The 27,608-nt window shown below is 38.4% G+C and overlaps 1 pseudogene; it reads right to left on the minus strand.

Annotated features, from left to right (window-relative positions):
• LOC122212652 overlaps positions 1–27,117 on the minus strand; it is a 52,549-nt pseudogene extending 25,432 nt beyond the window's left edge.
• Positions 27,118–27,608: the final 491 nt, after the last annotated feature.

The raw sequence follows: 27,608 nt of genomic DNA on the forward strand, positions 1-27,608 counted from the left end.
CTGTGCAAGGTGCTACACAAATACGAGTCTATTTAATACATACCCACAGCCCGGGAAGGCATGACCACTCCCTTTCCCTTTCCACACCTGTAGAATTTAAGCTTCACTAGCTCAATCAATTACGGTAACTCTGGGCTTTACAAGCCTCGCAATTCCCAGGCCATTTGTGTACAGTGCTGAAGCTTGGCTTCCACCTAGTTCATAGGATGAGAAAGCACTGACCCAGCTGAAAGTCCACGACTACAACACCTATCCAGCCATTATCTTCAGTTCGTATTTAGTTTGTTTACTCTACTAACCCCTTTCCCAGGCCCACATCTATCATCATTAAAATAAAAATCGTGATCATCTCCAAGTTTCCTGGGGACACTCAGATAAGCACAGACATAAAAACTGCCTAGCTTCCTGGTCAGAGCTACCTACCGGACCAACAAATTAAAAACCTTACAGAATTCGGGTCACCTGGGTGGCTCAGGTGGTTGAGCATCTGACTTCAACTCAGGTCATGATCTTGAGGCCCTTGAGTGGGAGCCCCATGTCGGGCTCTGTGCTGAAAGCTCAGAGCCTGGAGCCTGCTTCAGATTCTGTGTCAACCTTCCTGTCTGCACCTCCCCCGCTCACACTCTGTCCCTGTCTCTCTCTCTCAAAAATAAGTATCAAAAAAATTTTTTTAACCCTTATAGAATTCAGAGTCCTACACCAATGCAAAAATTAAAGGCACACCTATATGCACTGTGCAAATACAGCAATTAAAACAATTAGGCTGACTGAGCACTTTTCTTTCCAAAGGGAAACACATCATCCTTTCCTTCTACCTTGCTAAAGTGCATCCACTCCCAAATTAACAAGTTCAGTAATTCCAGACTTCTGTTTGGTACTAAATGGCAAAACATGAGAATTCCAAGTCCACACATGCATGTATGAAACACACACACACACACACACACACACACACACACACACACACGGCAAATGAATAAAGCTTCTCTTTACTGACTGCTGTAGGAAGGCACAGGAAAGAAGTGCTTTGAGAGTTCAGGGCCCAAGAGATGAGTTTGGGTGGATCTGAGTACAGCAGTAGGAGCAAAAAAAAAAAAAAAGTAAAGCAGACTAAGTGCAAGCACAGATGACTACAGGAATGGATATGCCACCTGATACGTTTTACATAATGGTGGTACTAGGTGTGCTGTCCTTGAAACACTGATTAGAGTACCAGGACATGAAAATATTCAAGTTATGGTATTACTGTATTTATGTACATGAAAACACAGAGTCTACTGAGGTACACAGACACAGATTGCCCAGGCTACTGGAAAGAGGTTTTTGAGGTCTACCCCACATCCAAGCAGATATGCCTTAAGGAGACAAATGGTACAAAGCAGGGATATGTTTTCTCAGCTGTCCAAGGACAGGGTCAGTACCTATGAATGAGTGAATGATATGAATATGGAAGTCTATCCTTCTCTTTGTCCTCTACTCAAAGTGGAAATTTTTGATGGTTTTATAGACTACATAAGCCACAGAGCAGCAGGCCAAGAATCTAGGTTTGTTTCAGTGCACAGTAAATAACGTCACAGAGCTGCGGAGGAATACAGAGACAGGGAAAATAAATTTTTCCTACATTCTCCTGGAGACCCAGGGAACAAACTACAGGGAAATAAGGTACTACGTGAGGTAGACTTAGCAACCAGTGGGGACAGCCTGGAAAAAACCTGTCCACGTTTCCCTGCCCTACCTAGAAGAGCCACTTACACTTAACTTTTAACCAATCATCAGTAAGCCCCTGACAATGTAAGATGCCAGCCACTATCTACTCGTGAGGACCTATCTCTCCTCTTTGCCATCATTGCATTCCCAGTCTTTCAAAGTACCTACCACATCACTTCTACACACTAACCAGTTACTAATCCAGTATTGTTTTGACAAACTTACTGCTATACTACTAGCAGGAATTTTCAGCCCTGGAGCCCTGTTCCATACTAATGACATTCCAGATTCTAGTACTAAAATGGCTGTATCCAGTTGCTGAGATCCTCTCACAATGACCTCCCCTAATCAGAATAAAATCTGGGCCTCTCCAGCTCTGCAAATCCAACTTCATGATGCAAGATCTTTTTGTCCTCTGAATCCATTCTCCAATCCCAGTGTGTCCTGCATGTCACAAGATAGATGATTCATTTTCAGAAACACCAAATAAAAGCTGTACTGTCTAGTTAACAGTAGGTTTACAAATATGTATGAACCTCCCCCGCCCCATAATGGAGTGCCAAACCCTTAGACACTTCACTTCCCGGTTCTTCTTCCCCTCTCCGTTTCCTGGGCTTATTTTTTGTAGGCTTGCAATGAGCATGCACCAAAGAACTGAAGTCTCTTCGTCACCTTAGGAAATGTCCAGTCAGACTACTTTTTACCTTACGTGGACATAGGCAATGGCCAGGTAAGGCTGTAACATCTGTAGTACTCAGACAATGAGAAAAACAGGGGAGCAACCTGTACATGAAATAAACTGCCTTCTGTAACTGCCCTGAGTGTGCCTATCCATCAGACACCTGCTCTTGCAAGAACATTGATTAAAGCCCCCCCTTCACTGTGCTCCAAGTCTCTGAATCCTTCCGTTGACTGAGCCAGTGTGCATATTTCTCACATTGCATATTTTTAAGATGTGACATCCCCATCTTATTCATCATATTTTAGGTGACTCTAAAATACCTCTAGTGAAAGCTAATCCTGCCCTCTTTCCACCCTAACTCATCAGTTCTGAATATTCCAGGCTAGGCAGGTATAACCACCAGACTATGACCTCAATAATGGGATATCTGTTTAACACTCTGATCCCGCCTGCCACTTTCCATTGTTTCCTTACGTCACTTTCATGATGTAGTCTCAGCTGACTTGGGAAACTTGTCAATAGTCATATAAGGGTAGCAGCTCCTGCTGAGAGTAAGGACAAGGAAAACAGCAAAAACAAATACACCAAAACATTTATTTTACATCTACCCTTGTTTTCATTATCTTTTAAATTTTAAATTTTTACTTACTGTTTTAAATGGAAGTACAGTTGACATACATATTACTACTCAATGCTCACCCCATTCGCAGTCCCCATTTGTCACCATACAATATTACTGACTACTTTCCCTATGCTGTATTTTTCATCCCTGAGACTTAATTTATTTTATAACTGGAAGTCTGTGCCTCTTAATCTCCTTCAGCTTTTTACTTAACCCTCACCCCTTCCCTTCTATCAACCGCCAGCTTGTTCTCTGTATCTATAAATCTGTGTTCTACTTGTACCCTTTGCACATCTTCTCACTGATCAACCATTTCCGAATGGCAGCAACACTACCATCTATTTACTTCTCCACCACAACTTCAAACTTGAAGTCTTGGGGAGCATACATTTCCCTTCAACTACCTAAAAGTCACCGTTATTCACTTCAAACTGCCCCTGGAAAAGGCATCGCCTCTCTCTTTAAAGAGAGGTGACTTATTCCTTTATTTAATGTTTATTTTTGAGAGAGAGAGAGAGACCACATACACACAGAGTGCAAGCAGGGGACGGGCAGATACAGAGAGGGAGACACAGAATCTGAAGCAGGCTCCAGGCTCTGAGCTGTCAGCACAGAGCCTCATGCAAGGCTAGAACGCAAGAATCATGAGATCATGACCTCAGTCAGTGTTAGACACTTAACCAACTGTGCCACCCAGGCGCTCCTTGGTGCCTCTAGTTCTAAGTGACTTCCCCCATCCTGTGAGAAGGTCTGCTCTGGAACCCTTAACCAAAGCTCCACAATGCATCTCAGTGCTTAAAGCATTCACACATTCCTTACTTGGATCCAGACTTCCACCTCCTGTTCTCCCATTAGGTTCAAGGGGGAAAGGATGTCTTACAACTATCAGGATCCATTTTCCTCACAAGACCCCAAATCATCCCATTCCTGATTTTTGTAGTTGTTGCGCTTTAGTTTGGTTTGGTGGTGTTTGACTGTTCTGTCTCTCCACTAAGGTATATCATGCTGGTGTGATAAAGGTCCCTAGTGGGTCTCAGCCATCGTCAAGGTCCTGGGAGCCTGCAGTGGTCCACTCTACAGTCTTGTGCCCTTGAACCCTTGGCTTGAGCCAAGCTACATAGGACAGTGATACAGAAAGTTCCGTAATTGTCTGCCCACAGAATCAACCAGCAAACAAGCTCAAACATCACTTCCTCAAATGTCTCAGCGTATGGCAGAAGGTCAAGCTCTCAAATCCAAAGTAAGTACTTCAAACTTCTGCTACTTCTTAATATCTTTCAGGACACAGGCTTTTATGTGGTGGCTGATCAGTGTGGTTGGACCAGTGGGTAAACATAGTACGCCAGATATCTCCTTCTCTCTCTCCATCCCTGCCCTTTGAAAAATTCACAGTGACTACTAATCTGTGTGGTCTCTTAAGATGTGACTTCTTTATAAAACCAGAAGAGCAGTCACCAGAGTTGACACAACAGACCCATCAAGCTGGACAACTCAACACCTTACAGGATTCTAATCCTAGTTCTCACAGGTAAAAGAAAGTAGCTCCTTACTGGAGCCATGCACAAAAGGAGAATGGATCTTGATTGAAGTGGTTTACCAAAGCAGTGAGAAAGGTCTGGAGATGGGGGAGAGGGAGAAACCAACAAAGCAAGGCATTACCTGAATGAGAAAATGCTTGGTCTGCCTATAGACATACTAACATGTTCTCTCCCAAAGAAATAAACTTGGAGAAAAATGAAAAACAAATCAGTAAAACACATAAAGTGAAAACAATTTCTGACTGAATATACTGATAGTCACCTACAGAATGCGGATCATGTTTAGATGGCATTTGGTGTACATACTATAAAGGTGACTGGGTTATGTGTGAAACAGGAATACCTGAGGAATACCTCAGGATCTTAACTACGGGGAAAAGAGGAATGGATACTTCAGGGGTGATCCTGCTTTCCAACATGGTATTCCCTAACCAGAAGAAAGATTGGAATTCTCTTTACAAAAGGGGAAATCCCTTGAAAGTTTCCTCAAAATGCTGTCAAGTGTGGGGAGGGCAGGAGGCAGGATGTCTATTCTGTATCAAGAAAATGCCAGGTAGCACTGTTAGTAAGACACTCACTGAATCTTTAGAGTGCCCTGATGAGAAAGTGTATTATTACCATTTACCAAGAAAACGGGAGGCTCAAGAGAAGTTACACACTTTTGCCAAAGTCATATAATTAATGAACGCGGCACTCAGGACTTTTACTTAGATCTTCATGATTCTTCTATAAGGAAACAACATCCTGTTTGTAAAAGAGTACACTAATGAATTATCGTTCAATTCAGAAATATCCTTATGTGCGAATTCACTCTTATAGAAGTTTTGGTGGACTGTATATGCCTGAATAAACCAACCACAAAGCAGAACAAGGAAATCTGACCCTAGGACCACTAGGTCCCAGACAAATATCCCTGTAATTTGGTCCAAATTCCCAAGTGGACAGCCAAGTCCATGTGTCTTGACTCCCATTATTCACTTTTTCCTGTTCTGCTGTGTGTGTGAGACACAGTGAAACAGCAAAACAGCCCTTGGGGTCATACACTGAGCAGAAATGCTCTCCTGTCTTCCTGATGCTGATGATGTCTGATCAGAAACAGGTATGATGGTACATCACTAAAGCAAAGATGCTTTTGCCTAGGCAGCAAAAACACTATGCTGCACTGAACACAACAGTATTTTACTAGGCTGGAAATCCTCAATACTCGATGGATGTGCTTGAATGAAAACAACCAACACCTGGACCTGTCCTAGTACGTGCTAGAAGTGGAAGTGACTATACTTATGGCTCCTATGTTCTTGTACAATGGCCATTAGAGACCTCTTTGAGTTAATGCAGTCAAGATTCCAAGGAGAAGATAGATGCAACCACTCAGGTGTGTGCATGCTCTTCCTTCCTTCACCCCTCCCCACGCTCACGCACACACACACACACACACACACACACACACACACACACAGACACACACACACACACACACATACACACACACACACACACAAATGAATGCTCAACCATCACACATGTAAGCAACCAAGGCATGCTAGATTTCTCATACAATAGCGTAACCCATTTTCCATTTACTTACTCTGTGTCCTTACTCATCATTAGCCCTGCCTCTGGGTTTCCGATTTTGAGAAGGAAAGAGCTAGAATGTAACAATAACAAGAAGGACAAAGGAAAAATGGAAGGATCTTTACTAAATAAGTGACTGGATGCTGCAGAAGTCCTGGTCCAGACCTCAACACCCCTTTGGCCTGAACACCCCTGATAAAGCAAGAATCCCCACCTTCCAAATACTCCCAGGCTTTCACAACCCGTTAAAAAGTATTCAACGCATTGCTATAGTTAGAAAAGGTGCACAAACTGCTAGGACATAACTCTGGAATTCTACCACCTCTCTGAGCTCACCTCATTGAGATGTAAACTATCTCCCTCTTCTGCTCACCCCTCCCAGGAAGACCCAATGTGTCTGTGGAAATTGGATTGAGAATGCTTAAGTCTATGTCTACTATGTTTACTTCATCTCCAATGAATGCATACTTGAATCTGTTTTGGGGAAAGATTATGAGGGGGAGCATTCTTTTGGTTGCAGGATCCCACAGATGGACAAGGTGTCTGCAAAAGAAAATGAAGAGATTATCTGATCTGTCTGGGTAAAGATTACCCAGATTTAGCAGATGAAGTGCCTTAGTTTAGAAGAAGTTAAACTGGACTTTAGTTCTTGTGGGGAAGAGGAATCCATGACAGGAGTTCATTAATCCAATAGAGGGGTCTGTGTTGTTAAGAAGATCTGGAGTCCCCTCAAACAGAAATTTCACTTTGTGCACCTCACACTACAATCCAGGCTCACAACCCAACTCTCCATTTTATCTTTATGCAAGCACCTCTGGCACTACCACCACCTTCCCAGACGCTGAACACACCACTGCACCTTAATTATGTCTAATGCTGTGTTCACAGCCCATCTGAAACATCCCAGTATTCTCTTGCAATTCCAGTCTCGGTTCAAAACAAGCCACTTGCAATTCCAGTCTAAATTCAAAACAAGCGACGCCCATTACCTCTGAACTTTGCTAGATCAATACATGTGTTTCCTTCTACCTTTCTTCACTGTTTACCAGTTCAAGTATTGTCAAGTTCACACTGCAATAGTCTGAGTTGCACAGTCTCAATCTTCATACTTGCTTTTGCTACTTGATTCCAGTATATGTAAAATCCTCACTTACTCCAGGCACGGTGCTATACAGTATATACAGTACACTCTTGAACTTTAGAACCTTAGACATGGTTATAGAGAGAGATGTCTCACTCATAAGAACTAGCCCTCAAAAATCTCTGAAACTCAGGTTCATACAGGAATCCTTTTCAACAGAAACTGTTCTTAAGCTTCCTTTGCAGGGCATCTATTTAACTTTTTTTTTTTTTTTTAATCTCCTTTTAAAACACATATGATCACTGATTGCATGATTATCTGTGAAAAGACTGGTACCAGGTTCCCAGCATGTTTACCCTAAGTATTCTGCAAGGAGTCCCCACTCATTCACTTTGTAGTAACTGAGGAAACAGTGTACTATGTGTCAGTTGCACATGTAGCACTTGAAGCAGAATCTGACAGAAATAGGTCATTTACTCAGATCTCCAAAGTGCTCTCTCTGGTAAACTCATGACAAGGGACACAGATTTCTGTTACCCAGGAGTTCAAATGGTGCCAAAAAGGCTAAATAAATAATCCATCAGATGAGTTACCAAGTGCCTCTCATATTAACCCGTGGGGCTGGATATTATCTCCAACAAGTAACTCACATTTCTTCCTGCTTAAAATCCTTCGCATTTTAGCACATTCTCACAAAACTTCCCCCATTTGTCTTTAACTGCATTATCTCTGTCCTCAGAAAGCCAAACCTTTCTGAGTGGCTTCACTACTCTTCTCTAGTCTCACTATATCCACTGAAGACAAACTGTGCCAGGTAGGTATTGTCTATCTCTTCCTTGTCAGACCCTTGTGACCCAAGAAACTTTTAATTAGTTGGGTAGGATTCCTGCAGTACTGTGCCTCTAGGCACTCTGAGCTTATTGTCAAGTGCTGCCCCACCTTCCAGGTTCAGTTTAAGTACCATCACTTACCACCTACCTCTGGGGTATGGGGATTCCTCACCCAACTGCCTCCCCTTTTTGTGTGTCCTGTGGCTTTTACTTTGAAATCAGTAACTTAGGTTCAATAACTTAGCAGCTCTTTTAACTTTTAATATAACTCATTTACAACTAAGTGAATTTACTTACTTGTGATAATTGAATGTACTGCCACTCAACTCCTTTTTTAATGTGAACTACACCGCATTTGTTAATTCTGTTGCCACTGGGCCCGGCAAGCCCACTCTGAAGTGGGGAGCTCGAGGGGCGCCTGGGTGGCTTAGTCAGTTAAGCATCCAATTTGCTTTAGGCTCAAGTCATCATCTCATGGTTTGTGAGTTAGAGCTCTACATCAGGCTCTGTCCTAGTAGCTTGGGGCCTGTTTGGGATTCTCTCTCTCCCTCTCTGTCTCCCCCTCCGCTGCTTGGTCTGTCTCTCAATTAATTAATTAACTAATTAATCAACTAATTAATAATCAATCCATCAATCAATCAATCAATCAATTAAAGTGGGGAGCTCGAGGCACCTGGGTGGCTCAATCAGTTAAGCATCTGACTTCACGTCAGGTCATGATCTCTCGGTTTGTGAGTTCAGGCCCCATGTCAGCCTCTGTGCTGACAGCTCAGAACTTGGAGCCTCCTTTGGATTCTGTGTCTCCCTGTTTCTCTCTGACCCTCCACTGCTTGTGCTCTCTGTCTCTCTCAAAAGTAAATAAAAACTTTAAAAGAAGAAACAGAGCTTTTTTTGGGTGTGTCACCGTTTTTTAAACTGTAATCACTCCACCTCCATTCCTGACACCCTTACCATGTGCACCTATGCACATGTACCTGTGCACATGTGGTAAACTTGTCTCTTCTCCCAGTGAGATAAAAGCCTCAACAAGACAGGGATGGTGGCAGCAATGGTGGTGGTCAGTGTAGCTGAGCATATCCTATGGTATAATACATGTCTAGTGTGCATGAGTCTGTGAATAAGCAGATAGTAAATGATGGAATGCCATAATTCTCAGCAAAATTATGGGTGAGAGAATAGAGTCAAACTTGAAGGTAACAGAGGCTCAGAAAGCCCTCTAGCCCATAGTTTCTAATGCGGATGACAACAGTTTTTGTGTTTCTTTTCTCTTTCTTCTTCTTCTTCTCTTCTTCTTCTTCTTCTTCTTCTTCTTCTTCTTCTTCTTCTTCTTCTTCTTCTTCTTCTTTTTTTTTTTTGGTACTTTTTTTATTTAAAAAAAATTTTAATGTTTATTTATTTTTGAGAGACAGAGAGCATGTGTGTGTGAGTGCTGGAGGGGCAAAAAAGAGACACACAGAATGCAAAGGAGGCTCCAAAATCACCAAGTGGAAGATTATGACTTGAGCCGAAGTGAGGCAGTTAACAAACTGAGCCACCTAGGTGTCACTCTTAGGGTACTATTTGAAAGAGAGTACAATGGAAGTTTTGTAAAAGCCTATATACTACAACCAAGATGAAAGCCCCATATAAGGAATGAACTGAACACTGCTTCTAGAACGTAACAAACATTAGGCCTGTGCCTACTTATGACTACTTATGACTAGGGAGCAAATAAAATTATACTCACAAAGACAGTCATTGGTTTGTAGCGCGTCCAATGCTTCAAGTGCTTCTTTGGGCTTCGGGCTGAAAAGACAATGATGGGCATTATATTGCCATTAAAAATAATGCATTTAACGTGTCACGTGGTCAAACCTGGTATTACCAGATTCCGAGAACAAAGCATCGTTCAATGATTCCTCCTGCCAGAAAAGTATAGAAGAGACGTGCACGACTCCTACCTTAGCGTCTGCCGGGAAGACTGTCATTGCTTTCGCAGCCATAGAACACGTTTTAAATAGGTCGACAGGACCTAATCGTACTTTATTGGCAATATTGGGCGAGGCACTCAAGAATGAACTCACGTGTCAAACACCACTAATCCAATGCCTAAGAACTTGGGTGCTAACCGTCAGCGTGGGGCAGTATGACCTCCAGCTGAGAGGCAAGACCCAGCCGTTCTCTAACCCCAGCCGCCAAAATGGAATTTCACGGGGCTGCACAAAAATATTTCCACCCAACAACTATGGACTCATAATGTTGAAATACGATCAGCCCTTTTCTCAGGATGAAAGCAGATAACGTTGAATCCAAAGCAGCCCACTTTACTCAGACAAACCGCTGTGAAGGAAAAATACCTCTCCACTTCCCGGGCAACGCCATCCGTGATCCTGAGAAGGAGGAAATCAGGTGACAGACAATTTCAGTTCCGGGCTTCCACTTACTGCAGAAATGTAAAAATTCCTTTTTTTGTATTTTCTAGAGAAACAAGGATGGAACTGAAATTACTAAAATGATCAGATTTCTCCTATTAATTTACCAGTGGTAGTTATGCAACAGAACACTTTGCAGTACAAACAACCTATCCATTAAAAACTATTTTCACTCATCCTCAAACTGTTTACTAAAACTCAAGAACAAGCAGAATATATGATCCTTTCTACTAAATAACCTAATTTCTTTGTTCTAGATTGGTGGTGGTTACACAACTTTTGCAATGTACGAAAACCCTCTGAATCTTACACTTTGAAGGGTAAACTGAACAGCATGTGAAATATATGTCATCTAAAAGCTAAACATTCAACACCCTGTATTGCCTTGTGGGCAGTGGTTGCACAGCTTTGTTGATGCACTTAAAAACTACCTCACAATTCACTTTACTGGGAGGAACTGTAAGTCATGTTAACTTATGACTCAACTCAAAAAACAAAAACAAACAAACAAAACAACACAGTATTCATCAGTCCACTGGTCTAACCCATCTTCAAGACAGCAAGAGCTGAATAAAATCTAGACTCTTCACTGCTGTTTTCCCAGCAGGGATTCAGTTCTTTATGGCTTCCAAAACCATGCTATACATTTTTCTGTATTTCTCAGATCACTTTGATGATTTCACTTCTACTTCTGGATACCTCTCCCAGGGGTGTTACCTTAATTGAACAGATTCCTCCTAGACTCTACAGCAGACAACCCAGGATACCCACTTTCCTATTATTTTTTTCTGATCATTTTCTTTTTTTATTGTTCTCCCAAAGAAAACATTCTTCCCCTCCAAACTGAATAGTACCAAGTAACATTCTTTTATGACTAGATGATTTTCAGGCTACTGTTACTGAAATACATACATGGGCGTGGGGAAATCTGAAATACCCACATCTTGGAAGATTAAAGTGACTTTTAACACATCTGGTTGAGATTCTCTCTAACTGTGCTTAAGTGAAACTCTACTCTAAAAAATGGTTTCTTTACACATCTGTAAGCAGAAAGAGTTTCCAAGTGTGTGCTTACTCTTTCCCACAGGTTCTGTGTAAGGGAAAACTTTGAATGCTCAGTATAAGGAAATTAAATATACTTACCCACTGTATGCCCTTTAGTTGAGTGACACAGTGTTCATGAATAATGGTTACCTTTTAGAAAAAGCATTTACTCCAAAATTATCACTATGTATCAGGAAATGTAACAAATAATTTGGCAAAATAAACTCCAACCTCTGCAAATTACACTCCTCAATCAGGGTCTGGCCCCTCTACGTGATAGATTTTCTTTTTTGAAGAGTAAAAGCAGTTGTCTCAGGCCAGGCAGGCATGCGCTTTTCACATCTCACATCATTTCACGATACTGGAAAAGTCCCAAGGCAAGTAGATTAAATGTATGGGAACATGAGCTCCCATCCCCTTCTCCACTCCTAGACACCTCAGGAAATTGACCATCAGTCTATAGCACCCTGAAAGTCTAAGTATGATGGTCGAGGACTTGGAATATACCTCGATATAATTCATCATTTAAATATGTTGTTGCTTGTGAGGGCCTGAGATTGACAAAAAGCTCCTGTCCCAGATGAGGTGGTCCCCAACACATAGCCAGACAGGACTTAAAGCTAACTTTATTTATATAAAGATCATTTCAGCTACACCGTCCTGCATCAACTAGTGACTTTTGGGGTCTAACAAGCAGCACACTACTTTCCATCTTAGAGGATGTGGTGAGAGTTTCTACCAGGTGTCCTAATTACACTAATTTCCTTTTGTGTCACTTACATACAAAAACCCAGTTTGATATATTTTGCTTCATCAATTCTTCATGTTCTAGCTTTTGTTGATGTGTCAGGACCAGTGAGTGCCCTTGCATGTGCAGTCCTCCAAACACAACTGCATAAAATTGGAATTATTACTCCCACTTTCTTAAACTAATGTAAAAGTAAAGTTCTGAGAATTTAAGTCATTAATCCAAGATACTACAAGAAGTGGCCATCTAAGTGAGAACGAAGGCTTGAATCTTGAACTTTTATACTCCCACGTCCACACTCTTCCATTTGGTAAGTATCACCTTTGAGACAGACAAACCTCCAAAACAAAACCACATGGATTTGTGTTTGGCTGAGACAATTAGGGATTTATCATACCATTAAACATTGTGCCAACATTGTATCAATGAGAGCACAAGCAGGGGAGGGGCAGAGAGAGAGGGAGACACAGAATCCCAAGCAGGATCCAGGCTCTGAGCTGTCAGCACAGAGCCCCACGCTGGACTCGAACTCACAAACCGCGAGACCATGACCTGAGCCAAAGTTGGACGCTTAACAGACTGAGCCACCCAGGTGCCTCTCTTAAAACTTATTTGAAAAGCAACAAATAAATCCATCCATTATTAGAGAGTTTGATGTTACATAAAGTTTCCTTCCCTAGATTGCTGTTCCACAAACTGTTTATAACTTTTTTTTACATCCATTTAGATTTTTGTCTTTTACATTTTTTCTCATTCTGGAACAATTACTTATTGTATTTCCTTGCCTAGTTTTCATAAACAATTGTTTCCTTTCACCCTTATTATTTCTAAGTAGTTTATATTATCATACATATTTACTAGAATTCTTAACCCTTAAAATCCTTAATTTCTAGTGAAATGCCTAGCAGGCAATTGTGGGATGTCTTTTACACTAGCATTTTACACTAGCATCTTTACGCTAGCACTGTCAAACTTATAAGTACATTATAAATTGCAGAAGCATGCTATTCCTCTTAGTAAATATTTCCTTGTTCCATGGAAAATGTTTACTAATATATTCAATTTCTCTGTTATATAAAGCCAAAACTAGATAAACCTATGTTCAATTATTAACGGTTCATTACTCTATCTTATCTGAAAATGATCTAGATACTCAATGACTATCCACAATTTACCTTAGCAAACTTTAAAGTTTCAAGTTAGCAAAAGATTTAGGGAAACCATTTCACTATACATGCTATAGCATTGCTGAAAACTTCACCAGAAATCTCATTCCACTTACACCTCTCTAAATCCCTTGCTTTTATTTTTTAATATATTTGGATTACTCATGAAAATATCGTAAAACATTTTTTAAAAGTCATCATACTGAGTTATTTTTCTTGCTTGCAAATTTTGTAACAGAAATAATAACATGAACTTACTTATTAAGCCCATATAGAATAAAAGTTGTATGTCTGTATTATGCTTAATGCTGGCAAATCTGAAGGCATACTTTATAAACTTAAAGTGAATTTTATGATTTTTTTTTTTTACTGTAAATTAACCCCAGTCACATAAACTTAACAAATATTTGGGTTAGCACCAATATTTCTGCCAGTCTAAAAAATACTAAATTAGAAAAGCCTTTTTTTTTTTTTTTTTTGAGAGAGAGACAGAGACAGAGACAGAGACAGAGAGAGAGAGAGAGAGAGAGAGAGAGAGAGAGAGAAAGAGAGACTCCCAAGCAGGTTTGGAACTGTCAGTGAGATCATGACCTGAGCTGAAGTCGGACACTTAAATGACTGAGCCACCCAGTGCCCCAAAAAGCTTATTTTTAAGCCAAATAAAAATAACTCTATCACAAATTAATTTGAATAAAGTACCCAAAGGGGCGCCTGTGTGCCTCAGTACATTCAGCATCTGAAATTTGGTTTCAGCTTAGGCCACGATCTTAAGATTCATGGTATCAAGCCCTGGGCCAGGCTCTGCAGTGGCAGGGCTGACAAGAAGTTCTAACAGTTGTAAACAATCCTGCCCCTCAACATGGGACCACCCAAACATATAAAACAACAACAAACATAAAGGAACTAATCGAACTAATCAATAGTAACACAATAAGAGTAGGGAACTTCAACACCCCATTTCTATCAATGGACAGATCATCTAACAGAAAATAAATAAGGAAACAATGGCTTTGAATGACACACTGCACCAGATGGACTAAACAGATATAATCAGAACATTCCATCATAAAACAGCAGAATACATATTCTTTTCAAGTGCACATGGAACATTCTTTGGACTAGATCATATATTAGGCCACAAAGCAAGTCTCAACAAATTAAAAAAGATTAAAGTCCTATCATGCATCATTTTTGATAACAGTACTATGAAAGTAGAAATCAACCACAAGAAAAACTTGGAAGGAACACAATTATATGGAGGTTAAATGAAATGCTGCTAAAGAATGAATGAGTCAATGAAGAAATCAAAGAAGAAATGAAAAATAATGTGGAAAAAATGAAAATAAAAATATAATGGTCCAAAATAGTTGGTAGGCAGCAAAAGCATTTCTGAGAGGAAAGTTTATAACAACACAGAAGAAATACAGATGGCTAACAGACACATGAAAAGATGCTCAATGTCACTCATCATCAGGGAAATAATAATCAAAACCACACTGAGATACCACCTCACACCTGTCAGAATGGCTAAAATAAGCAACTCAGGAAACCACGGCTGTTGACAACTGTGGAGAAAAGGGGAACTCTCTTGCACTGTTAGTGGGAATGCAAACTGGTGCAGTCACTCTGGAAAACAGTGTGGAGGTTCCTGAAAAAATTGAAAGCACTAGAATGCAAAAATTCCACTATCAGGTATTTACACAAAAGATACAAAAATATAGGTTTGAAGGGGCACATGTACCCTAGGAGTTACAGCAGCACGATCAGCAATAGCCAAACTATGGAGAGCTCAAATGTCCATTGACTAGTAAATGGATACAGATGTGGATAGGTATACAGTGGAATATTACTCAGTCATCCCCCAAAATGAAATCTTTCACACATTTTGAGAGCAAAATGTCAATCATAGAAAGACATACGATATGATTTCACTCATGTGGAATTTAAGAGACAAAACAGACGAGCATGGGGAGGGGAAAAAAGAGGGGGAAACAACCCACAAGGGACTCAAGAATAGAGAGCAAACTGATGGTTGCTGGAGGGAGGTAAGTTGGTGAGGGACTACATGGGTGATGGTTATTAATGAGGGCACTTGTGATGAGCACTGGGTGTTGTAAGTGAGGAGTCACTGAATTCTACTCCTGAAAACAATATTGCACTGTATGTTGGCTAATTAAATTTTAAATCAAAAAAAAAAAAAAAAAAAAAAAAAAGAATACCCTAGATAGAATTTGAGGCATGGTAACGTGAGGGTTCAAATTTTATGATTAGTTTCCTGGATGCAGAGGAAACCAAAGCAATGGTGTTGCATATTTTTATGAAAAGCTTTCAGAAGAATTTTCTTTAGAATTCTATTTTAGTAGTGTTTCATTTGTGAGCGATGCAGAGTAGACAGGCCTCTTTATGCTTACCTCTCTTCCTGGTTCACAGTATTAAATACAGTTTTGAAGTGATGGCGATGTTTATAACAACTTTTGGGGGGGATGTTATATAGTGATCTCTTAATTATAAACCTTACAAAATGTCCAAATAATGAGAACTGACACACTTTTGCCTTAAAGAGTATGATCCTGGAACTTGTCATGTAATGCGAAAGGAAAACTTGGGAATGTTCACTGATTTTTATGATTTTTAGTATTGCTTCAGGCCATTAGAGTGGCCTGGATGTGTGCTAAAAGCCAAGCTTTAAAAGCTTTTGCTAAGCAACTATTTAAAGTAAGTCTTATTTCAACAGAGTAAAATTGTTAAAAAGAACTTATAACAAAAGAAAAAAATCATATTTAAGGTTTTTGTTTTAATGGTCACTATTGGGAAATGAAAGTGTCTCCTATTTTGACAAATATTAGAGGTGTTCTATACAACAAAATGTTAGAACAGGAGCTTTGATTGAAATTATGACGTTCAAATTGTTTCAAGTCCAGACATTGTATGGCTGTGTACTAGTCATCAAAGGTCTTAGAAAAATTCTCAATCATCTTTGAAAGGGTCTGTGTGGTATGATGTCTTCAGTGTGGCCATTCCAAGGTAAGAACTATAAAACATGTGAGATACACAGGACTCTCACAATTCTCATCTGTGAGATTCCTTCCCAAGTGAATTCCATACTTGGACTTGAGAATATTTGGTGAGAATATTTTCTCTGATAAATTTCTCTCTGAAAGCAACTAAAGTCAGTAAGCCTAAAGAGCATTTTGCATTTCCTCAAATGTGCTCATTTTCTCAGAAACACAGATCTGATGGATTCTTTCAACTACCTAGTCATTTTGTTAAAATCACAGGATCAGCTTCTAAATGTAGCAACCAAATAGGTGTGAAATAACCTCTTTTCTCTATGTAGCCTGTTACATATCAAAGTTTCTAACGCCATCTTTTTGTCTCTAAGAATGAGGGAAGTGGAAAGTACAGATGGAAGCAGAATACAATGTTGGGATAAAGAAAACTGCTACATCTTTTTTCTTTCTTTCTTTTTTTTTTTTTTAGCGAAACACTCAATCTTCTACCTTTTCTCATATTTATTTCATGGTAATATTGAAAGTTGGAAAGTGTTTAAATGATGAAACTCATAATTGCTTAAGGGCACTGACAAAATGAGAGCTCTTTAAATAAAGACAAAATTATTTTCTTCAAAGCAGTTTATGTGATTGGGTATAAAAATAAATAAAAAACAACCAGCGTCACCTATAGTCTCCAGAAGATTACAAGAGTCAGCTTTGTGAATTTGGTAGGTAGTAGGTTCAATGTTTTAATTCACTATCTAGAAGTCACTGTAGCTTAGTTTGCACTATACTATGTGTGGAGGTGCCAGGCGGCCTAGCAGCTCTGCCCAGTGTCACACAGCAGACCAGCAGGAGCACCGGCAGACCTAATCAATCTGGATCTGACCAACCCGTGCTCTGGGCTCATTCCAGTGTCCCTGAGAAGTGCTGGCCCAGTGGACTCAGGTTGCTCTCCTCACTCCTCATCATTTTGTAGTCTTCCTGCTTCTGTGGTGGGTTATTTGATGCCTTGACAGTTTTACATAATGGTTACTGATGGCATATATATTGAGTTTTTATATTGAGGTTTAAAAGGGAAACGGTCTCCTTCCCAGAGGATGGACCTGTGGAAACTGAGCAGGTGGATGTCCTTCCCAAAATGCAGATTACTCCCAAAGAATGAGTCAGGTGACATTTAAAACCATGGGTTCTGAAGATGCTCAATTTTCAAAGTCCCAAAGTTCTGAATGAAAAAGTCTTTAACAATGCTCTCCAAACCACATACTTGGAGTTGGAGCCCAAAGGTCCAACTGTTCTTGCTACACTGTTCTAGGTGGAGGAAAGCTCAATGCGCCATCAGTCAGCCCCAGGAACTACAACCAACCCCTCATATGCATTAAGTTCTTACACGAAGGAAGGTGAAGGCTTTGATACTTACATCGAACACCTCACGTATTCAAGAATCTTCACAGATTGTATTGGTCAGGTTTTATTTGTAGGAATGAAGGAACATTCCCAGTTTTGAGCCATTCTTTCATGACAATTCCACAAAACTGAATGTAACTTTATAAATATTTTTAAAAGACATAGTTTTTTAAAATATTTAATATTCTGGTAATCTGATTTTGAATTATAAACGCCAAGATTCTGCTGGGGGTTTTAAAATGTTTTTTTAGTATTTTTTTTAAGAAGGCAAAACTGTACACTTTTAGATTGTTTTTAGGAGTTAATTTAATGTACTGAAAATAAAAAATTTAAACATATTTTCACCCTTATGTTTATGGCAGCATTATTTAAAATAGAAAACATAAGGAAGGATTCTAATGTCTATCAATAGATAAATATCTATTTGTCAATAGATAAATAGATAAAGAAGTGATACATCTATCCAGCCACACACAAAAAAGGATGTGGAATCCTGACATTTATGACAATATGGACCTAGACCTAGGGTATTATGGTTAAGTGAAACAAATCAGACAGAAAATGAAAATACCATATAACTTCACTTACATGTGGGATCTAAAAAAACAAAAATTAATAAGCAAAAGGCACAATCAGACCGACAAACATAGAATAAAACTGACGGTTACAAAAGGGGATGGGATAGTGACTGTGGAAAATAAGAGAAGGGCCGTGGGAGGCACAGGCTTTCAGTTATGGAATAAGTAAGCCACAGGGATGAAAGGCACAACAAAAAGAACACAGTTATATGGTGACAGATAGTAACTGCACTTGTGGTAAGCATAGCATAACATATGGAATTGTTGAATCACTGTGTTCTCCATTTGAAACTAATGTCACATTGCATGTCAATTATATTCAAAAACGTTTAAATGTTATATATGTGTGTAACCATATATATGCCATAAACACACAACTGAATATTACTCAGCAACAAAAAAAAATGTTTGCCATTTTCATTTCCAGAAACAGTTATGAACATAGAATAGAGGCTCTTATGCTAAATGAAAGAATTCAGAAAGCACAAGATAAATACCACATGGTTTCACTTATATACGGAAACAAAACAAGTACCACCCAAAACCAAAACCAAACAAACAATAAAATATACAGAACAAACTCTTGATTTCAAGAAGAGAAGTTGGGAGGGGGTAGGGAGCAGGAGGAGTGAAATAGGTCAAGGGGACTAAGAGGTGCAAACTTCCAATTATAGAATAAAGTCACTTGGGTGAAAATACCCAACATGGAATATAGTCAAAATACTGCAATAACATTGCATGGTGACAGATTGTGATTATAGAGTAATTAATAGAATTGTTGAAATATCATACTGAATAATATATCTGAAACGAATATAACATGTATGTCAACTAACCTTCAGCAATAAAAAAGAAACTATTTGTCAAAAAAACTGTGGAAGGGAGGGAGAGAGGGAGGGAGGGAGAGGGAGAGAGAGCGGGAGGGGGAGGGGAGGGGAGGGAGAGGGAGGGAGAGAGGGGGAGGGGGAGAGGGAGAGGGGGAGGGGGAGGGGGGGAGGGGGAGAGGGAGGGGAGGGAGAGGGAGGGGAGGGAGAGGGAGGGGAGGGAGGGGGAGGGGGAGAGGGGGAGGGGGAGAAGGGGGAGGGGGAGAGGCAGGGGGAGGGGGGGGGAAGAAAGAGGCTCAGTCAGTTAAGCATCCGACTCTAGATTGCAGCTCAGATCATGATCTCACAGACCCTAGTCAGGGTCTGTGCTGACAGCCTGAAGCCTGCCTGGGATTCTTGCTCTCCCTTTCTTTCTGCCCCTCTCCCTCTCGGGCTCTCTCTCTCTCTCAAAAATAAGTATTACTGTGTTAATTAGCTAGAATTTGAATAAAATCTTGGAAGAAAAAAATAAAAGAAATAAAATCTCTATCAGTTATCTAGTAGGTGGGTCAAAGAGAAGATAAAACCTATTTGGACCTTTGAAAATCCAACTAAACCTCTACCTAACAACCTCGTATCTTAAGATAGCAACAGGACTTTTACTCTGATTTTCTTCCTATTTTGTGACCCTCCACGTAAACAGAGCAAAACACATACTGAAAAGGACTGTCCTGATAAAAGTTATAAAAAGTTGGCCAAAATATACATTTCACTAACAGACCTTAACATATATATTGAATGACATAAAATAGTATTTTCATTTTAGTAATTTAGGATTGTCAGTTTCTCATTAGAAACTAATGACCTGGGAAACCTGGGTGGCTCAGTCAGTTAAGCATCCAACTCTTCATTTTGGCTCAGATCATGATCTCATGGGATTCTTGGGATTCTCTCTCTTTCTCTCTTTTCCTCCCTCCCCCCAACTGCACTGCTTCTCTCTAAAAAAATAAATAAATAAACGTAAAAACAGAAAGAAAGTCGTTTGAAGTATGAACAACAGAGGATCCTGTAAATCAAAAACCAAAAAACAGCCAACTGATGCAGGAGCTGTTTAATACTTTATTTTTTCATTTTTTAATGTTTTTATTTGTTTTTGAGAGTTGAAAAAGACAGAGCATGAACATGAGCAGGGGAAGGGCAGGGAGAGAGAGAGACACACAGAATCCAAAGCAGGCTCCAGGCTCTGCGCTCTCAGCACAGAACCTGACATGGGGCTCAAACTCACAAACCGTGAGATCATGACCTGAGCCAAAGTCAGATGCTCAACCAACTGAGCTACCCAGGCACCCCTAATATTTTTGAATTGCAAATAGTCTGCATCTGACTTTATTACTCCAACTATAATAGGAAAGAACACATCTTATTTAAGTTGGTATTAAAATACTATGGCAAAAAGGTATATTAAGGACAAGAGAATAAAATGACCAGACCTATCAATATTTAAACTCTAAACTACTACTAAGATTATAGAACACTTGAACATTCTTACAGTCATCGTACAAAGGAAATTTAAGCAACTTAGAGAATTCCATCTTCAAGTTAAATCTGTGTTGAATTAGATGAGGTTGATTGCACCTTAAATATTGTATTGAAATGAATATGCATATAGAAGAACCTCAGATGCAAACAAAATAAATGGTAATTATATAACATGATATTTGACTATTTTATAATACAGAGTCCTGCATACCAAAATTGTGGAAGTCAAACAACATGCTATTAAACTACCAAAGGATTAGGGCACCTGAGTGGCTCAGTCCACTAAGGCTCCAAGTTGGGCTTAGGTCATGATCTCAGGGTTAGTGGAATGAAGACCCACGTTGGCCTCAAGCACCGCATCAGGCTTGCTGCTGTCAGGTAAGAGCTGCTTCAGATCCTCTGTTCCCCCTTCTCTCTGCCCCTCCCCCGCTTGTGTGCACTCTCTACCAAAACTAATAAAAATAAACATTAAGAAAGCCATAATACTTCACACACACACACACACACACACACACACACACACACACACAAACGACCAAAGGATCAAAGTACAAATCACAACATAAAATACTTAATAACAAATTAAAGTGAAACTACAGCATACAAGCCACAGCAAAATCAGTAAAAGGGGGAAAATTTAGTTATAAATCCTTAACATAATAAGCAGAAAAGGTCTCATATCAATGATCTGATTTTATACCTTAACTAACCAGAAAAAGAAAAACCTAAAGCTACAAAGAAGAAAATAAAGATTAGACGTTAAGTGAAAGAGAAAAAAACTAATAGAGAAAATCACTGAAACCAAAAGTTGGTTTTCAAAAAGATCAACTGGGGCACCTGGGTAGCCTAGTCAGTTAATCATGCAAATTGGGTTCAGGTCAAGATCTCACGGTTCATGCTGACAGCTCAGAGCCTGGACCCTGCTTCAGGATCTGCATCTCCCTCTCTCTCTGCCCCTCCCCACCTTGTGCTCAGTGTCTCTCTCTCTCTCTCTCTCTCTCTCTCTCTCTCTCTCTCTGTCTCTCTCTCTCTCTCTCTCAAAAATAAACAAACTTTTTTTTTAAAGATCAATAACGCTGACTAACCTTTAGCTGTATGGACTAAGAAAAAAGAACTAAGACTCAAATTTCTAAAGTCAGAAATAAAATGGGGAACCACTACTGAGCCTACAAAAATAAAAAGTATTATGTGAGTACTTTGAAGTCGTATGCTGACAATTTGTATAGTCTAGATGAAAGATAGGTTTATAAACAACATTCATCAAGAATACATCACAAAAAAATGGAAAACTCTCTCATGGAATCCTGGAATCCTGTACCTGAGCTACAACTTTAATCCAACTAACGGTTTAATTATGATTCTGTATTCTTCAAGATGAAACATTAAGCTGGACTGTTCCTGACCAGCAAGAAAGAAATTCTGTATCATCAGAATCTTGGTCTTTTCAGGGTATAACAAAATCCTACAGACTGGATGGCTTGTAACAGCAGAATTTTATTTCTCACAGCTGTGAATACTGGAAGTCCAGGATGCACATGCCAGTCGTTCCTGTTTGTGTTCTGCTGAGCGCCTTCTGAAACTTTCTTTGTAACACTGACCCTAATACCTCCTAAAGGACACTCTTCCTAATACCATCATCATCTTAACCATGTTAAGGTTTCAACAGAAGAATTTTAAGGACTGCACAATCAGACCATAACAACTAGCAAACACAAATACTGGTGTAATTTACATAAGGAAAATCTTTAGACAAACTATATTTGTTACAGGAACAAGTAAGAAAAAAGATGTTTTGAGTGGCTCTCTACTTAACACAAACTGCATCACATATGAAAGTTCTGACATTCCTGGCAGAATGTTGAGGAATATGTAAATTCAATAGCATCCTTTTATGTATAAAAGGCTACATATATCAGGCAAGTTTTGATTACTTGGAAGACAATTCGTAACTCAATTCTTCACAGATATTTTCTTTACAGTATTAAAAACAATTCCTCAGTCTCAGACACATTCCACCTTTGATAAATGTTCAGGAACTTCACAGAAAAGAACCATGAACTACATTTGTGCATTTTCATTTCTTATTCTTAGATTTAACTATGTATGTATTCTGGCATCAGATTTGGCTCAAGTTGTAACATTTAGGAAGTAAAATTATGGCAAAGTGAGATGAAACAATATGAAAGTTTATTCTCCTCTCTATTTGTTATATTTATAATTTTGAAACCAGGTCAAAGTGTATTTACTCATTGCTAAAAACTCCTCGGGAAAATAACTATGCTTTACAAACTACCTGATGAATCCTTTCCATTAATGTGGTGTAAGCTTTAACAGTGGTAGTGGTAACTACCTTAGTAGTGGTAGTACCTTAGTAGTGGTAACTAACCACTACCTTATAGTGGTTTCACCTTATTACAGTTGATAACTCTGAAATAAACAGAAGGTCAAATAGAAAGATTATGATCTAAACTCCTACTAAAATACACACAGAAGTTGCTACATAAAATAAAATACACCAATAACAAAGCAAGGAAAAATACACTCAACAACACATTTTATTATATTTCTCAGTGCTGGTTCCCGCTACCCCAGCTAAGGGATACTTTAAGAAAAACTTACTTTATGGAAGTTACTATAAAATTAGTTTTTCATTATACATTGTAATTTAATTGCTCATAAAGTCCAAAATTATGAGTTACAATGCATATGACTTTGACAATAAATCACATATGTTAACATAACCTTTCCTGTGTAAGAAATATCCTACTTATTTCACAATCAGAGCTATCTTATTTGAAAAATTTTCTATAAATATTAAGTAAAAACACTACCAACTTATATGTCAATACTTCAAATATAAAGATAACCAGGTTTCCTAGCCCTGAATTTTTGCAACTACTAACATTACAAATTGAAAAATGTTATTTAAACCGATGTCCTAAAAATGCAATTCGGAAATGCTTTTTTTTTTTTTTTTTTTTTTTTTTATGATGGTGGCAACATAAAATGATGAAAATAATGTGTAAGTTATCAAGCTTAGAATGAAATACATATGGCCACATAAATATGAAAACAGCCCCCTTTCTTGACTTTAAATGTGGACTTCCACCTTCCTTAAATTATATCAAAAATCTTACAGAACATCTAGGTAACTCGAATATACATAAAGATTCTGTTAACATACTAGCTGGAACATGGTTTACCAAAACCTATGATGATAAGGCAATTTATTCAAAACACCTATTAACTACAATAAAATAGTCACAGTGGAAAAGACACTTCTTCTTCGTTTCTTTCTACTGTTTAACAGCAGGTATTACAGTCTTTTCCCCCTAAGTTCCATTATATCCAAACAATAAAATTTCACTTAAATAATTCAGCTAAGTCAGTTTTTAGAGAAATATAATCCTTTTACACAATGAAAATAGATCAGCATGTCTTAACAAAATACATTCATACTAAATGATGTTTTAGTCTTCTTTTAACAGGTGTGATAGCCAAAATCCAAATTGTAGAACAATCCTCAGAAACCATGTTCAATTTAGATCTGTAAGTGAAAAAAAACATGAAATCCACTGAAAACTAATTCTTATAATACAATAAATAGTCTACTGCATAATAAGGACCCTTTATACTATCTGAAATATAAAGCCTTTGAATGAAAAATTTTATATACTAGGTATTTCTCAATTCCTGTCTGTTGCAGTCATTATGAACTCTCTGAGAATGTTATGTTATGCAAATTATTCTCAATGACATTTACAATCTCCTTCTCTATTTTCATGCTGGTGACTTGAGATCTTACATTTTGAGAGTGGGAACACACATGTGGAAGTATAAGCGCCTTAAAAATTAAAAATTAAATTATATTAAAAATTAAATTGTAAGTACCTTAAAAATTAAAAATTAGGAAAGTCGGGTCCTAGGCCAAAATATCGTCTTCATATTCACTTACACTTCTACTTCAGCTCCTACCTAGCCTTTGAACCTAACTCAGCTGTCAAAAAGTTCATATCTGTCCTTAATGCACAATGCAATTGTTACATTAAGTTTTGGCACAGAAAATAATCACCCTACTGTCAGAGGATTAATTTAGTCATAAGAATACTCTGGCTCATGGTCCACAAATAAGGTACATAAAGAAAATTTTAACAATTATGTTCTTCTTCATCCTTTTTTATTTCCTACTTCTAGGTATGTTTTAAAATGTATCCAACTTTTTCAAAATTTTTTTAAACGTTTATTTATTATTGAGAGACAAAGAGAGAGCATGAGCAGGGGAGGAGCAGAGAGACAGGGAGACACAAAATCTGAGGCAGGCGCCAGGCTCTGAGCCATCAGCACAGAGCCCAATGTGGGGCTCGAACCCACGAACTGAGAGATCGGACGCATAACCAACTGAGCCACCCAGGTGCCCCTAAAATGTATACAACTTTCATTAAATAGTACCCTATGTTTAAAAATGCATAAATACATGGTAAAAAAAAAAATCTGGTAAAAAGCTACACTGGAGGTATGTACTCAATTTTCTTCAATTCATGGAAATAATCTAAATGATTTGGAAATATATTAAAAAATACTATGGAGCTGTAGCTGAATAGAAGGACTGGTCTGGTAGATCAAGTATAGAAAAATGTAAATTGTCTAATCTTGGTACTATATGTAAAGGCGTTCGTTTCACTTCGAAAACTTCCAACTTCTCTGAATGTCTGAAAATGCTCTTAATAAAATAAAGGGCTTTGTTGGGGATGAAAAGATCTGGAAATCCCCGATCTAGATCAATGATTACCAACGTGACAGCAGCATCAGCATCATGTGTGGTGCTCAACTTACACTTACCAAAGACTGGCTTTGTATTTTTGAACAACTCTACTAATTGTGCTGCACAGTATTTGACAGGAATAAATGCTCTACACATTTTTAAATTCCAAGTATTAAATCCAAGACTTAACACTAATATTTTTGGATTTGTGGTCTCTGAATTACTTTTTTATTACAGAGGTATTAAAAAAAAAAAAGTCTAAGCCTGATAGAAATCTAAGATATATCACCATCCCAATTATTTCATCCACACATGCCAAGAAAATCAGGATGAATTTTATTTACATACAGTAACAGCAAAACAGTGAGACATTCATTATTACTTTTATTGCTCTAACTGCTTTATCACTAAGAGAAATAACCACGTTCCACACAACACTGATACGTGATAAAATTGTAATCCCAATACATTAAGTTGACAACAGACCTCCGGTTTGAAGTATATTGCAATTTGAATGCTTCAGCAAGCTGGTTCAAACAAGAACCAGCTTTTTACATGCTAGTATTTCATCTAGGAGAAGGTACATTCTCAAAACTGCTACATTTCTTAATAGTTACCTCTCATTAAAGCAAGTTATCATCATGAAGTATCTATGTTAGAGGAAATAATATTGCTCTTTTCAGAAAGAAATGCTTCAAAGGCCTGTAAGGTTTCTCAGAGAAAAGAAATGTGTAACTAGATGGTTTCAGAACATTAATGAACTTTCAAATGAAAGGAGTGATCTCAACAAGATACCGAATTTAAGTGTTCAACATTCCCAGATTAAAGGTTTCTTTGTATGTAATTCATAAATAAAAGAAATAATAAACACAAGGTTTTATCCACTACTTACATCATCAATGTCTTCATCGTCATCTCCAATATCATCAAACTGGATTTCATCATCATCTCCAGGACCAAACGTATCTGTTTCATTGATTTTAGCTGAAGACAATAATTAATATACTTATATACATATATTCATGATGTTATTAGATAAACTGTCTATAAAAAGAAACAAGTCTGGGGCACTTGGGTGGCTCAGTTGGTTAAGCCTCTGACTCCTGATAAGAGCTTAGCTCATGATACTGTGGTTGTGAGATGAAGCCCCAGTGGGATTTTCCAACGCCCCCTCTCTCAACACTCCCCCTGCTTACACATAAATACAGGAAAAAAAAAAAAAAAAAAAGAAGCAGCAGCAGCCTGATATAAAATACAAACTATATTAGAAAAAGATTCTTAGAAGTGGTATTTCAATTCAACCAACATTTCATTACACGAAAAATACTGCTAACTTGTGTGGAACAACCCATCGCACAGAGAAAATTCACAATGAAATAAGAAGTTCAATGCTAAGTCATTACAATGAAGGGTGTATGTGTGTACTTTTATTTTGTTCAAAACTGTAGTGTAAATAAAGTAGGCAGGTTCTAATTACACTTAGTAGTTACATATTTCCCAAGTATGCTTCAAGGAGCTTTTCTGTGTTTTATTTTTCAAGGAGTTTGAAACAGGCTAGGAGCCTACTGTCAGCATACATAAAGTTCTCCTAAAAACAGCTAGTCTCTCAACTTACCAAATCTGTCAAAGAGTTAATTAAATCATTTTATCCCTAAGCAATAAGAGTTTAGCACTTTTAAAATGCAAATAATTTCATCAGAAATTTCAGGCTTATGGAAAAATCTTGCATTTTCATAATAAAATTCAATAGAGTAAAACATATAAAAGAAAATAGCTGCCAAGTGAAAGCTGAGCTTAACAAAAAGTTTGTTTTCTCTTTGATATTATGACATCAAAAGAGAGACAGAAGGTGTAATATGATCCTTTTTAGATCAAACACTGCACTTCAAACCGAAAAGGGGTATAATTATGTAAGAATCAACATACGTTTCTATATTTAGTCTTTCCTGGGATAGCTAACCCAATCAGAGAAGCCAAAAGAAAAAAGAATTAAAAACAGCTTTAAGGCACACCAAGCTCACCAACATTCACATAATAAGGGTCCCAGAGGAGAAGATATTGAGAAAGGGGCAGAAAACATATCGAAGAAACAGCAGCTCCAAACTTTCCAAACCTGGGGAAG

The sequence above is a fragment of the Panthera leo genome, chromosome Y, assembly GCF_018350215.1.
Source record: "Panthera leo isolate Ple1 chromosome Y, P.leo_Ple1_pat1.1, whole genome shotgun sequence".
In the NCBI taxonomy this organism is placed as follows: Eukaryota; Metazoa; Chordata; class Mammalia; order Carnivora; family Felidae; genus Panthera; species Panthera leo.